The 13,733-nt window shown below is 47.6% G+C and overlaps 1 protein-coding gene and 1 non-coding gene across 21 annotated transcripts in view; one reads left to right on the top strand and one right to left on the bottom strand.

The window, feature by feature from the left end:
• TACC2 (transforming acidic coiled-coil containing protein 2) overlaps nucleotides 1–13,733 on the bottom strand; it is a 233,932-nt gene that overhangs the window by 111,034 nt on the left and 109,165 nt on the right. The window lies entirely within an intron of this gene.
• On the top strand, nucleotides 4,994–5,100 carry LOC112581660. Its single transcript, XR_003106280.1, has one exon. It is a non-coding gene; the product is annotated as a U6 spliceosomal RNA (small nuclear RNA).

Genomic DNA, 13,733 nt, shown 5'->3' with positions numbered 1-13,733 from the left:
TGGTCCTAGGGGAAATATAGGGGTAGGTTCCTGTGAGCCACTGGCCATAGTATTTTTGTCAACCGATCAAAATATAACCTTGTTTTATGTGAGTTTCTGTTTAAAAATACTTTATTTAATATGTAGCTAATATATATTCCTTAATATAAATTTATATGTACTCCTTGGGGTTTCCCCGGTGCCTCAGTGGTAAACAATCTGCTTGCAATGCTGGAGATGCAGGTTTGATCTCTGGGTGAGGAAGATCCCCTGGAGGAGGGCATGGCAACCCACTCAACTATTCTTGCCTGGAGAGTCCCATGGACAGAGGAGCCTGGCAGGCTATAGTCCATAGTCACAAAGAGATGGACATGACTGAATCAACTTAGCAGGCATGCACACAATATACATTCCTTAAGGCAATGCCAAAGAATGCTCAAACTACCGCACAATTGCACTCATCTCACACACTAGTAAAGTAATGCTCAGAATTCTGCAAGCCAGGCTTCAGCAATATGTGAACCGTGAATTTCCAGACGTTCAGGCTGGTTTTAGAAAAGGCAGAGGAACCAGAGATCAAATTGCCAACATCCGCTGGATCATCGAAAAAGCAAGAGAGTTCCGGAAAAACATCTATTTCTGCTTTATTGACTATGCCAAAGCCTTTGATTGTGTGGATCACAATAAACTGTGGAAAATTCTGAAAGAGATAGGAATACCAGACCACCTGACCTGCCTCTTGAGAAATCTGTATGCAGGTCAGGAAGCAACAGTTAGAACTGGACATGGAACAACAGACTGGTTCCAAATAGGACAAGGAGTACGTCAAGGCTGTGTATTGTCACCCTGCTCATTTAACTTATATGCAGAGTACATCATGAGAAACGCTGGGCTGGAAGAAGCACAAGCTGGAATCAAGATTGCCGGGAGAAATATCAATAACCTCAGATATGCAGATGACACCACCCTTATGGCAGAAAGTGAAGAGGAACTCAAAAGCCTCTTGATGAAAGTGAAAGTGGAGAGTGAAAAAATTGGCTTAAAGCTCAAGATTCAGAAAACGAAGATCATGGCATCTGGTCCCATCACTTCATGGGAAATAGATGGGGAAACAGTGGGAACAGTGTCAGACTTTATTTTTTTGGGCTCCCAAATCACTGCAGATGGTGACTGCAGCCATGAAATTAAAAGACGCTTACTCCTTGGAAGAAAAGTTATGACCAACCTAGATAGCATATTGAAAAGCAGAGACATTACTTTGCTAACAAAGGTCCGTCTAGTCAAGGCTATGGTTTTTCCAGTGGTCATGTATGGATGTGAGAGTTGAACGGTGAAGAAGGCTGAGTGCTGAAGAATTGATGCTTTTGAACTGTGGTGTTGGAGAAGACTCTTCAGAGTCCCCTGAATTGCAAGGAGATCCAACCAGTCCCTTCTGAAGGAGATCAGCCCTGGGATTTCTTTGGAAGGAATGATGCTAAAGCTGAAACTCCAGTACTTTGGCCACCTCATGCGAAGAGTTGACTCATTGGAAAAGACTCTGGTGCTGGGAGGGATTGGGGGCAGGAGGAGAAGGGGATGACAGAGGATGAGATGGCTGGATGGCATCACTGACTTGATGAACGTGAGTCTGAGTGAACTCCAGGAGTTGGTGATGGACAGGGAGGCCTGGCGTGCTGCGATTCATGGGGTCGCAAACAGTCGGACACGAACTGAACTGAACTGAACTGAATGTTGAATTCATAGAAAACAGCACTATAACACACACCCAAATGAAGCTTATCTAACACAAGCATTTTCTACATCAGTCTCATCATAGCCTTCTTGTGCTTTGAAACAGCAACATCACCAACAAAATGCACAAAATCAGGAAAAGCATGGCACTAAATATGGACTACCCCCTTCCCACCAATTTCCAGTGAGAATAGGACAATACGACTCTGGACAAAAGTCCAATCACACTGGCAAGGCACCAAAACTGCTTGTCGGCACAGAGATCTACCGAATCTTTCCACTGGAAAATAAAGCCAGAGGGCTGGCCAGGCTCTCAGCATGGATGTAATCAGTCCTTGGAACTTAGTCATCGGTTCCTTCCTGCATCCTGTATTCACGCTTGGTCATGGTCACAGGAGACACAGCTTCTTTACTCGTGTCTTCCTTGGACTTGAGAGAGGCCATGATGTAGGCAGGACTCCATGGCATGGGGGAAGGAAGGAACCCAGTTCGCTGCAGCCAGTGGAGAAGTTCAGAACCAGGCTTGGTAGCCAAGCTGGACCTGCTTCAAAGCCCAGCTCTGCCACTCACTAGCTACATGTCCTTGAACACACTGGCATCTCTGAGCCTCGGTCTGCTCATCTGTAACAGAGCAGTCGTAACAGAACCCCTTCCCTCCTGGGGGTGTTGTGAGCATATACAGTGAGCAGTCTGCATGGCCCCTGGACCACAGAAAGTGCCCTCAGCGGGAGCTTGAAGAGCAGACATCACTGGACTATAGTGGGGCCTGGATAAGCCATTTAAAATACATAGTCTCGGGGTGCGGAGAGGACTTTAGGGACACCAGTAACACCCGCAGTGGACTTTAGTTCTCCTGAGAGCCGCCCAGCCAAGACCTCCTGTAGCCTCTGCTCCCACGCCCCTGGGTCTCCCTGGAGCTCTGAATAAGGATGATCTCAGCCCCCCTCCAAGCCCCACTAAAGGTGAGCCCCTCCAGCTGCAGCTGGAGGTCCCTCGGCCTTGCTAAAATGGTGGGGGAGGACTTCCCTGGTGGCCCAGTGGTTAAGAGAGTGCCTGCCAATGCAGGAGACGCAGGTTTGATCCCTGGTTGGAGAAGACAATGAAGCCCACGCACCACAACTTCTAAGCCTGTGCTCTGGAGTCCAAGAGCCACAGCTCCTGAAGCCCAGGCACCCTAGAGCCTGTGCCCTAAAACAAGAGAGGCCACTGCAACGAGAAGCCCGTTCACCATAACTAGAGAGTAGCCCTCACTTACCAAAAGCAGAGAAAACCCATACGCAGCAGACCCAGTGCAGCCAAAAATTAATATACATAAATAAATTTTTAAAAATAAAAACGGTGGGGGTCAGGGAGTGCCATGGGGGAGGGAGGAAGCCAAGCAGGAGGATGGTAAGGCATGCCTGACTTCACCCTAGAAGCTTCTGCATACTCCTTGGGTGCTGAGGGTCTTGTTCCCCAGCTAGATTTCTCTTTAAGAAGTTAAATTCACACATAAGAACTATAGTTGGCTCCCACCAGTAACAGAAACATTCAGAATTCGATGTCAACATGCAGCCGCCTCACAGCATCTGTTTCTGGCCTAGAGCTTCCTGCTGTGTCAACCCTACCCTAACATTTCTCCTCCACCACGCAAACCTCCTCCCAGTTTATGAAGAGGTCGCTTGACACTGTCCCAGCGGGACAGCAGGAATGGACGGCCTGCCCCTCGACAAAGCCGGCTGCGAGGTGGTCAGCACACACTGACCCCCAAGCAGACAGAGAAGGAGGCCCACCCCATCACTCCCCTCTAACCCGTTTCAAGTTCAGCAACATTTCCCAAGGGCCAGCCGGACTCAGGCTGGGTGCTGTGGTTCTGGAGGTCGCAACTGATCCAGTTCCTCCATTCACAGAGAGGGCCTCTGAGACAGATAATTCATAGGTATCTGAGAAGGGCAGTGACATCTGGGGCAAGGGTGGCTGAAAGAGTTCAGAGGGAGGCTCAGGTCTCAGCCTGGGGAGAAGGGACTCCTAGCCTGTTTCATTCACTATGGCTCCCCAGTGCCACGCATTAGGCAGCCAAAAGCAGCAGTTTTACTAATAAGATATAATTAAAATGTGTGTAGGGGGAATTTTCTGGCAGTCTAGTTGTTGGGGGGTGGAGGGAGAGGGCTTCCCAGGTAGTGCTAGTGGTAAAGATCACGCCTGCAAACACAGGAAAATTAACAGAGATGGGTTCAATCCCTGGGTCTGGAATATCCCCTGCAGGAGGGCTTGGGAACCCACTCCAGTATTCTTGCCTGGAAAAACCTATTGACAGAGAAACCTGGTGGGCTATGGTCCACAGGGTTGCAAACACTCCGAGAGGACTGAAGTAACACACACACACCAGTTGTTAAGACTCCGTGTTTGCACCGCTCAGGACCCAGGTTTGATCCCTGGTCAGGAAACTAAGATGCCACAATCGCACGCTGAGGTCAAAAAAAAGCAAAATACAGTCAAGGCTCTTTTAAAAAGCAGAGACATTACTGTGCCAATAAAGGCCCATATAGTGGAAGCTATGGTATTTCCAGTAATCATGTATGGATGAAAAAGGTGGACAGTATGAAAGGCTGAGCCCCGAAGAATGGATGCCTTTGAACTGTGGTGCTGGAGAAGTCTCTTGAGAATCCCCTGGACTGCAAGGAGACCAAGCCAGTCAATCCTGAAGGAAATCAACCCTGAATATTCATTGCAAGGACTGATGCTGAAGCTGAAACTCCAATACTTTGGCCACCTGATGTAAGGAACTGACTCATTTGAAAAGACCCTGATGCTGGGAAAGATAGAAGGCAGGAGAAGGGGACGACAGAGGATGAGATGGTTGGATGGCATCACCGACTCAATGGCCAAGAGTTTGAGCAAGCTCCCGGAGTTGGTGATGGACAGGGAGGCGTGGAGTGCTGCAGTCCATGGGGTTGCAGAGTCGGACACGACTGAGGGACTGAAAACAAAGAACAACAACATGTATATATAGATTCAGGTTCAGCTTCCGGGACACCTCCGGACGGCAGTGGCTCCGCCCCTCTTCCGGGGTAATTTGCATACGCTCGTTGATTCCCAACAGCGATCTGCATTATAATTAATGAAGCAACACTTTCTCAGTTTCAGTGAATAACTCCCTTAGATTAAGCTACTATTGCACTAATGCAGTAAAAAAAAAAGGTGGGGGGAAGAATTGCTGAATTGGTTGTTAATGGAATTCACCCTCAGCGAAAAGTTTTTAATTCTGTCCACTATAAATAGCTCTGGAGTCAGCACCAAGTTCGTGCTTGCTTCGGCAGCACATATACTAAAATTGGAACGATACAGAGAAGATTAGCATGGCCCCTGCGCAAGGATGACACGCAAATTCGTGAAGCGTTCCATATTTTGCCATTTCACCCCCTACCCATATCCATAATCTATTCACATCAGCTTTTTAGCTGTAACTCGCTCATAAGCAAGGTAACTTAACCCATCGATGGCCCCTGGATTCAGTCTGCAATTCCTCCTCCAAAAGCTGTCAAACTCACCCCAGTTTGGAAACTTTTTTCCAGAAAGATCTGGGGTTGATTGTAGGGAAGGGTACACCAGGAAGCAGGCACTACCGAGGCAAAGGTCTAGGGGCTGGGCTGTCCAGGGTCGCGGGGTGGGGAGAACCCACACAGCCAACCAGGGCCCTGGACAGGGCGGAGTCCACCAGGGTTTGGAGGCAGCCTATGGGCTTGCCCTGATCCCCCAGTGGGTCCTTTCAGTTCAGTCGCTCAGTCGTGTCGGAGACTTTTTGCGACCCCATGGACTGCAGCACGCCAGGCTTCCCTGTCCATCACCAATTCCTGGAGCTTGTTCAAACTCGTGTCCATCCAGTCGGTGATGCCATCCACCCATCTCATCCTCTGTCGTCCCCTTCTCCTCCTGCCTTCAATCTTTCCCAGCATCAGGGTCTTTTCAAATGAGTCAGTTCTTCGCATCAGGTGGCCAAAGTATTGGAGTTTCAGCTTCAACATCAGTCCTTCCAAGGAATATTCAGGACTGATTTCCTTCAGGATGGACTGGTTGGATCTCCTTGCAGTCCAAGGGACTCTCAAGAGTCTTCTCCAACACCACACTTCAAAAGCATCAATTCTGTGCTCAGCTTTCTTTATAGTCCAACTCTCACATCCATACATGACTACTGGAAAAACCATAGCTTTGACTAGAAGGACCTTTGTGGGCAAAATAATGTCTCTGCTTTTTAACATTCTGTCTAAATTGGTCATAGATTTTCTTTCAAGGAGCAAGAGTCTTTTAATTTCATGGCTGCAGTCACCATCTGCAGTGATTTTGGAGCCCCGAAAATAAACTGTCACTGTTTCCACTGTTTCCCCATCTATTTGCCATGAAGTGATGGGACCAGATACCATAATCTTAGTTTTCTGAATGTTGAGTCTTAAGCCAACTTTTTCACTCTCCTCTTTCACTTTCATCAAGAGCCTCTTTAGTTTCTCTTCACTTTCTGCCATAAGGGTGGTGTCATCTGCGTATCTGAGGTTCTTGATATTTCTCCCGGCAATCTTGATTTCAGCTTGTCCTTCATCTAGATTGGAGTTTCTCATGATGTACTCTGCATATAAGTTAAATGAGCAGGCTGACAATATACAGCCTTGACATACTTCTTTCCTATTTGGAACCTGTCCGTTGTTCCAAGTCCAGTTCTAACTGTTGCTTCTTGAGCTGCATACAGATTTCTCAGGAGGCAGGTAAGGTGGTCTGATATTCCCATCTCTTTAAGAATTTTCCACAGTTTGCTGTGATCCACACAGTTAAAGGCTCTAGCATAGTCAATAAAGCAGAAGTAGTATATACATACATATATAAATACATGTTATATATTATATAATTATGCATTATATAATATATACTATACATATATATCAATATAAAGCAGAAGTATGTATATATATACACACATACATATACATTATAGAGACATACATATACATACACCTGTGTGTAGAGAAAGAGAGAGATTGTGTGTGTGTGTGTGTGTGTGTGTGTGTGTAAAGGCATCTGAGCCAAGTCCCAAGGCTGGCTGTGAACAAGCCTGGTTTCAATAAACTAAGTGTGAAGTCTGCAGGCAGACGCACGATGAACACACTGCACACGCAGAACAGTGAGGGGTGGGGTGCGGGGCACGCAGGGCAGGGCCAGGGCAGGCGGGCGGGCGGCTCAAAGGTGAGGAGAAGTCCTCAGCCAGGCCCATTTGCTGAGCGAAGGCACAGGATCTGGTCCCTTTCCTGTGGGCTGCTGGCTCCTATAGTCTCTGCCCACCTCCCAAAGATAAAGAACACAAGCATCTACCCCAGCTTGTGTCCTGAGAGGACACAGGCAGCTAAGTCATTCCTGGGAAAGTATGAATAGCACAATGTCACTCCTGGAGGGCTTCTATTTAAATAAGAACACAAGAGGACAAATCTCTAAAATGGCCTTTGTGTGTGGGGGGGTGGGGGGTGGCGGGAAAGCTCCTTCCTGGGGTCCCCTCAGGTCATCCCTAAGGCCCCAGGAGAGCTTCCCTTGTGGCTCAGATGGTAAAGCCTCCGCTTGTAAGGCAGGAGACCTGGGTTCAATCCCTGCATTAGGAAGATCCCTGGAGAACAGAATGGCTACCCACTCCAATATTCTTGCCTAGAGAATTCCATGGACAGAGGAGTCTGGTGGGCTACAGTCCAGGGGGTCGCGAAGAGTCAAATACCACTGAGCGACTTGGCCCAGCCCCACGCAGGGCAGTGTGCACACCGGGGCTAGGGGTGTAGGGGTGAGGGGCTGGAACTGCGGGCAGAAGAGGGGAGGGGAGGACAAGGAGGCAGCCTCAGAGACTGGGTCCCAGGGTCCTGCCATCAGCCGCGGGCCCACCCCCACCCCACCTCTGGGCTGTCAGATCCGTGGAGACCTGGCTGCTGACATCACTGTGGGAGGTCGAGGCAGCTAAGAGTGAGTTTTCCAGGTCTTCAAGGGCAGCCGGCTGGATGACATCACCTACTACAAGTGAACTGGGAGAGGAGAAAACCAAGGCTCAGAAATGTTCCTGAACATCTTCAATGTGTTTCAACTGCACATTTTCTCTGGGTCCCATGCAGGGCCTCAGTTTCCCTTCCTGTAGAGGAAGGAGCTGGGCTACTCCAAGCATGGCCCATGGCGGTGCTGATCCAGGAGGGGTTGGTTACTGCTCCACGAAGACACAGCACACACACCCGGGGTAAGGGCCTAGAGGTCTTTAGAGGAACACGGTATTCGTTCTGTCTGTTGACTCCAGTAATGAAAGTCGGGGTTTGTCTTTTGTAGGTCTTGATGGGCGGTTCTCAACCAGGGGTGACTTTTGCCAACCAGGGGACATTTGGCAATATCCGAAGACAATTCTGGTCATCACAACCAAAGGGCCAGGTGCAGCTGGCATCCAGGGATGCTGCTAAATACCCTACAATGCACAGGGCAGACCCACAGCAAAGAATTATCTGGCCCCAGAGGTCGGTACGCCCGAGTTGAGAAACCCTGGCCTTGAGCTTCGTTTTGCTTTCTAGTAATTCATTTAAATATGTTTTCAGAAGTTTAGACCTTAAAGTGAGTTAGAAATTAAAAACTACACTGGCCCTTTGTCCGCTGAGAAGGTTGGCATTAGACAACCTCCAAGAGCAGGCTGCTCTGAAAGTTCAGAGGGACACCGGGCACTGTCGCTGGTCACACACATCCTTTTACTCTCTGGGAATCCCCTTCCGTGACCAGTTATGTCTTAGCTTATCAGGGAGGGTCATTACTTCTTTCTGATGAACTTGGCTCTGTAGCAGTCAGTAACGAGACCATTACCTTCAGTCCTTGAGCAGACCTGACTGAATAACAACTATGTTATTATTACAACAACCCTGTAAGGTGGTCCCTGCCCTCATGGAGCTTACAGTCTCAGGCGACAGTCAAAGTTTAAAAAACAATTTTTTTTCTTAATGCGTATTCACTGTTTACAATAGCCAAGACACAGAAGCAACCTAAATGTCCATCAAGAGAGGAATGGATAAAGAAGATGTGATACATATATATACAAGGAATATCAATCAGCCATTAAAAAGAATGAAATAATGCCATTTGCAGCAACATGGATGGACCTAGAGAGTTATGAAGTAAGTCAGACAGAGGAGGAGAAATATCATGACATTCCTTATACATGGAATCGAGAAAGAAACTATACAAATGGGCTTACTTAGAAAACAGACTTAGAAAAGAAACTTATGGTAAACAGGGGGAAGGGATAGTTAGGGACTGTGGGAGGTCATGCACACAATGCTATGTTTAAAATGGATAACCAACAGTGACCTACTGTACAGCATGTGGAACTCCATTCAGTGTCATGTGCCAGCCTGGATGGGAGAGGGGTTTGGGGGAGGATGGATGCATGTGTGTGTATAGCTGAGTCCCTCTGCTGTTCACCTGAACTACCACAACATTTTAATCTGCTAAGCTGCTAAGTCGCTTCAGTCGTGTCCGACTCTGTGCGACCCCATAGATGGCGGCCCACCAGGCTCCGCCATCCCTGGGATTCTCCAGGCAAGAACACTGGAGTGGGTTGCCATTTCCTTCTCCAATGCATAAAAGTGAAAAGTGAAAGTGAAGTCGCTCAGTCATGTCCGACTCTTAGCGACCCCATGGACTGCAGCCTACCAGGTTCCTCCGTCCATGGGATTTTCCAGGCAAGAGCACTGGAGTGGGGTGCCACTGCCTTCTCCGTTAATCAGCTATACCCCAATACAAAATGTTTTTGGTGTTAAAAATAATAATAACAATTTAAAAAATAAAATAAAAATACTTATTTATCCAGTAAAAACTGTTGTAACTGCTAAGATAGAAAAATACAAATGGCTAAAACATAAATTAGGAGGTCCCAGCCTGGAGTGGGGATCAGGGAAAACGTCTTTGTAACATTATAAGCTGAGGCCAGCCATCAATCAGCTCAGTGACAGCTAATGTTTACTGACACGTGCTTCGTGCCAGGAACTAAGATTGAAGTGTTCATAGCCATCGCCATATTCAATGCTCACAACCACCCTATGAGGTGGGTATTATCATTAGTCCCACTTTACAGATGAGGAAACCAACGCACAGAGAAGTTGAGTAATCTGTCCAAGGTTGCACAGCTGGTAAAAGGCAGAACCAGGATACAAACCCAAGCCAGACACCAGGAGCCATGCCCTTAACCGCCCCACTGGGTTTTGTCCCAAGGGCAGAAGAGTAAGGGAAGGAGCGCCTGCAGCAGAGGGAGCCGCAGATCTGAAAGCCCAGTCCAGGAAGGAGCGTGCCGGTCTGGAGAAATGCGGAAAGGCCACTGCAGCTGAAGCACAGATCAAGATGACCAGGAAGGGGACAGAAGGGCTGGAGCCAGATCACAAGGCCAGGGTGAGGGACTGGGAGTCGATCTTAAGCTGAAGAATCAGCCCAAAGCCTCAAAACACCCCAAAGTGCTTCCCTTGGCATTGAGACGAAAGAGAGGCGGGGAGGGCCAGGGTGAGCGTTCTGAAACTATGTTCTAAATAGGGCCAGACTGGCACACACTTGTGCCCACGCCTTTCTATTTACTCCCATGGATCTTGTGACGCTTCCTTCTTCCTTCACAGTTCCACCCACCATCCCAAGCCCTCCGACCCTGGAGCCCTGTGATGACCACACCCAAGGAGTCAGAGGGAGATGGGCAGAGAGCGAAGTGAAGGGGTGGGCCTGGAGGAGGAGGCCTGCAGGGACTCAGGATGTCTCTGCTGGACCACGGTTCGGAGAATCCTTAACCACAGGCAATATCGGCCTTCCAAAGTCATAAAACCTGAGCGGAAAAACACGGCCCAGGAGTTCTGGCAACACACACCGAAAGCCATAAAAGACTGTTTCTTTTGACACAACCATTCTACTTCCAAGAATTTATTCTAAGGAGATGATTAAGGGTGTGAGCAAAGATGCCAATCACAGCTGTGACCACAATAGGAAAAACAAAAAGGAAACAGCCAGAATGTCCACACTAGGGGACAGTTAGGCAAGTTAAAGCAGTCACAGAATGGACTCATTTGCAGCCATGTGAAAAAAAGGTTAGAAAATCAACTTTAAAAATTTCAAAAAGAAGGTAGATCTCCATGTATTCAAAAATAAAGACATCCATTATTAACTAAAAATAGATTAAAAAACTACTGACAGCATGATCCAGACTTTACGTGCATGTGTGTATGAATATACATGTATCTGTGTGTATGTGTGTACACATGCATGTATGTACAAACACCCACACAGGAAGCAAATGACAGTGAACAAGCAATGTGGAAGGATATACATCAAGGGGTTACTGGCAATTCTCTTTCAGTAGTAAAGTTAGCAGTGTTTCTTTTCTTTTTCGTTGAGTTTAACTCTATTTTCTAGTTCTATTCTGAACATAGGCGGCTTTTATAAGCAAAAGAAAAAGCATCTTGGAGGAAAATTTCGATGCCAGGGAGCAACTTCAATTCATAGCTCAGTGAAAATTTTAAGAGAGGGGACCAGCAAAGCAACGCTTCTGAACTCATACCTATAGTGACTTCTCTACTCACACCTTCCCTCCCGGGGAGGACCCAGGCTTGCCAGCCTTGTCCCAGGACAGAAGTCCAGCCATTCCTCTCTCAACAGGCACCACTGGGGAAAATTAAGGTCCCGGTGGAGAATCTGTCAGATAACAGTATCTCCCCGCACAGTCTATGAGATGGCATTTTAACTCATTGGGGACAGAATTAATTTTCAAAGCATGTTGGACAATTGCTTGACGGCTGGGTTTTTTTTGGAACAGAGAATCCTGAATATAATTAAACACTTTGTTAATGACACATGATCAGCGTCTTGAGCGCCTATGATGTAAGTGAGGAGGTATGCCATGGCCCTAAAACACAATTGTATATGGAGTCATGAGAGCTGGATTCTAGACCAAGCCCCACCTTGGGATCTCAGCCAGGTGACTGCTCTGAGCTTAACTTTTCCATCTCTGAAAGGGAAGGCCCTGGACAGTACCATGGCTGAGGACTCTGCAAACTCAGTCTGGCCTCTCCCTCACAGGCTGTGAGCCAGCGCGTCTGCCTCCACCACCTCACCTGACTATCTTTTTACTTTCTGCTTTCCAATTCTCTGCTCCTAATGTACTGCAGATTAAAGGGCATTCGAATAGTGTGCAGAGTTAATAGGCTCAGATAAAGGTTTATAAGCCTCCCATGCTGTTGTTCAGTCGCTCAGTTGTGTCCTCCTCTTTGCGACCCCCTGGACTGCAGCACACCAGGCTCCCCTGTCCTTCAGTATCTCCCACAGTTTGCTCAAACTCATGTCCATTGATTTGGTGATGCCATCCAACGATCATCCTCTGTCGCCCGCTTCTCCCCCTCAATCTTTCCAAGCATCAGGGTCTTTTCCAATGAGTTGGCTCTTTGCATCAGATGGCCAAAGGATTGGAGTTTCAGCTTCAGCATCAGTCCTTCCAATGAATATTCAGGGGTGATTTAAATATACATATATGTGTGTGTATACATATATATTAAACTGAACCAAGTGAGATTGCTAAAAGAAAAAAACCATCAAATTCACACTGCACCATCAGCCCCTGGATCTTCCTGTCTTACTTCGCAGGGATCGGTCATGCTCCAGATGGCTTAAGGACAGGGGAGGCCTGACTTATGAGGACGGAGGGGAATTCTTCTCAGACCAACTGTAAGCGGCTATAAATGGCTTCCAAATTCTACAAGTGGTGGTGCTGGGACCAGAGTGTCTGAAATATTTTTCAGAGGAGAAAAAAAAAAATCTGTCAGAGATTTTAACTACCAGCTGCTGCCACCAGCTGCTGGGGCCAACCCTTTATAAATTTAGTCAGGCCAGCAAAGGGTTGATTTTCCAGTGGAATGCCAGGGAAGGAGGCTTGCATCAACAAGTGCTTCTCCAAAGGGCCATGAGTCACCTTCCTTCAGAGGCTGAGGCAGAGGCGGGGGCTCTGCTTCGAAGAAGCAGGCGTTCAGATTCTGGTCTAAGAAACCAACACCTTCAGTTTTACACATGAGACCCATGCAAAAGGAACAGCTCTGGCACCAGCACCAAGAGAAGCTAAACGGGGATCAGATTAATAATCTTCATACTTTCCTGGTAGATCAGATGATAAAAAATCCGTCTGCAATGCAAGAGACCCGGGTTTGGTCCCTGGATCGGGAAGATCCCCTGGAGAAGGGAATGGCAACCCACTGCATTATCCTTGCCTGGAGAATCCCACGGACAAAGGAGCCTGGCGGGCTACAGTCCATGAGGTCGCAAACAGCTGGACAAGACTGAGCAACTAAGCACACATATTAATAATAACAACAGTAACAGTAAGGGGGGTGGGAGGATACTTTGGAGGTGATGGATATGTTTATCGCCTTGATGGCAGTGATGGTCTCACAGGCATATACTTATCCCTCGACCCGTTGAACTGTATACATTAAATATGCATAGCACAGTTTTTGTATGTCATGGAATTCTCCAGGCAAGAATACTGAACTGGTTGCCATTCCCTTCTCCAGGGGATCTTCCTGATCCAGGGATTGAACCTGGGTCTCCCACATTGCAGGCAGATTCTTTACCGTCTGAGGCACCAGGGAAGTCCCTCATCTATGTCAATCACATCTCAATAAAGTAGTTTTTAAGACGAGGAGGACTGCACACCACAGGGTTGATAGGCTAAGTGAGAGCAAGGCAAGTTGAAAACCTAACATAAAAAAAAACTAAGAAGGCTGGTAATAGAAAAACAAGCTGCAGCAGAAAAAAACCGGGCTCCTTTCAGGCCAGGGCGATCTGGGAAGGGCCTATGAGGGGACGGGAGTAAGCCAAGTGCTTCAACAGACATACGTGTGCAGAGGGCTTTCCAGATTAAAAATGCTTCTCCCTCCCTCTCTCCCTGACAGATTGGGCAGGAAAAGAAAAAAGTACAGGAGAAGGGACGGGGCCACAATGGCAGGGAGGATGCGACTGGTGTCTTAAGGAAA

Source organism: Bubalus bubalis, chromosome 23 (genome assembly GCF_019923935.1).
Source record: "Bubalus bubalis isolate 160015118507 breed Murrah chromosome 23, NDDB_SH_1, whole genome shotgun sequence".
Classification (NCBI taxonomy): Eukaryota; Metazoa; Chordata; class Mammalia; order Artiodactyla; family Bovidae; genus Bubalus; species Bubalus bubalis.
The sequence above is the reverse complement of the archived record's forward strand: the minus strand, read 5'-3'. Positions and strand labels throughout refer to the sequence as shown.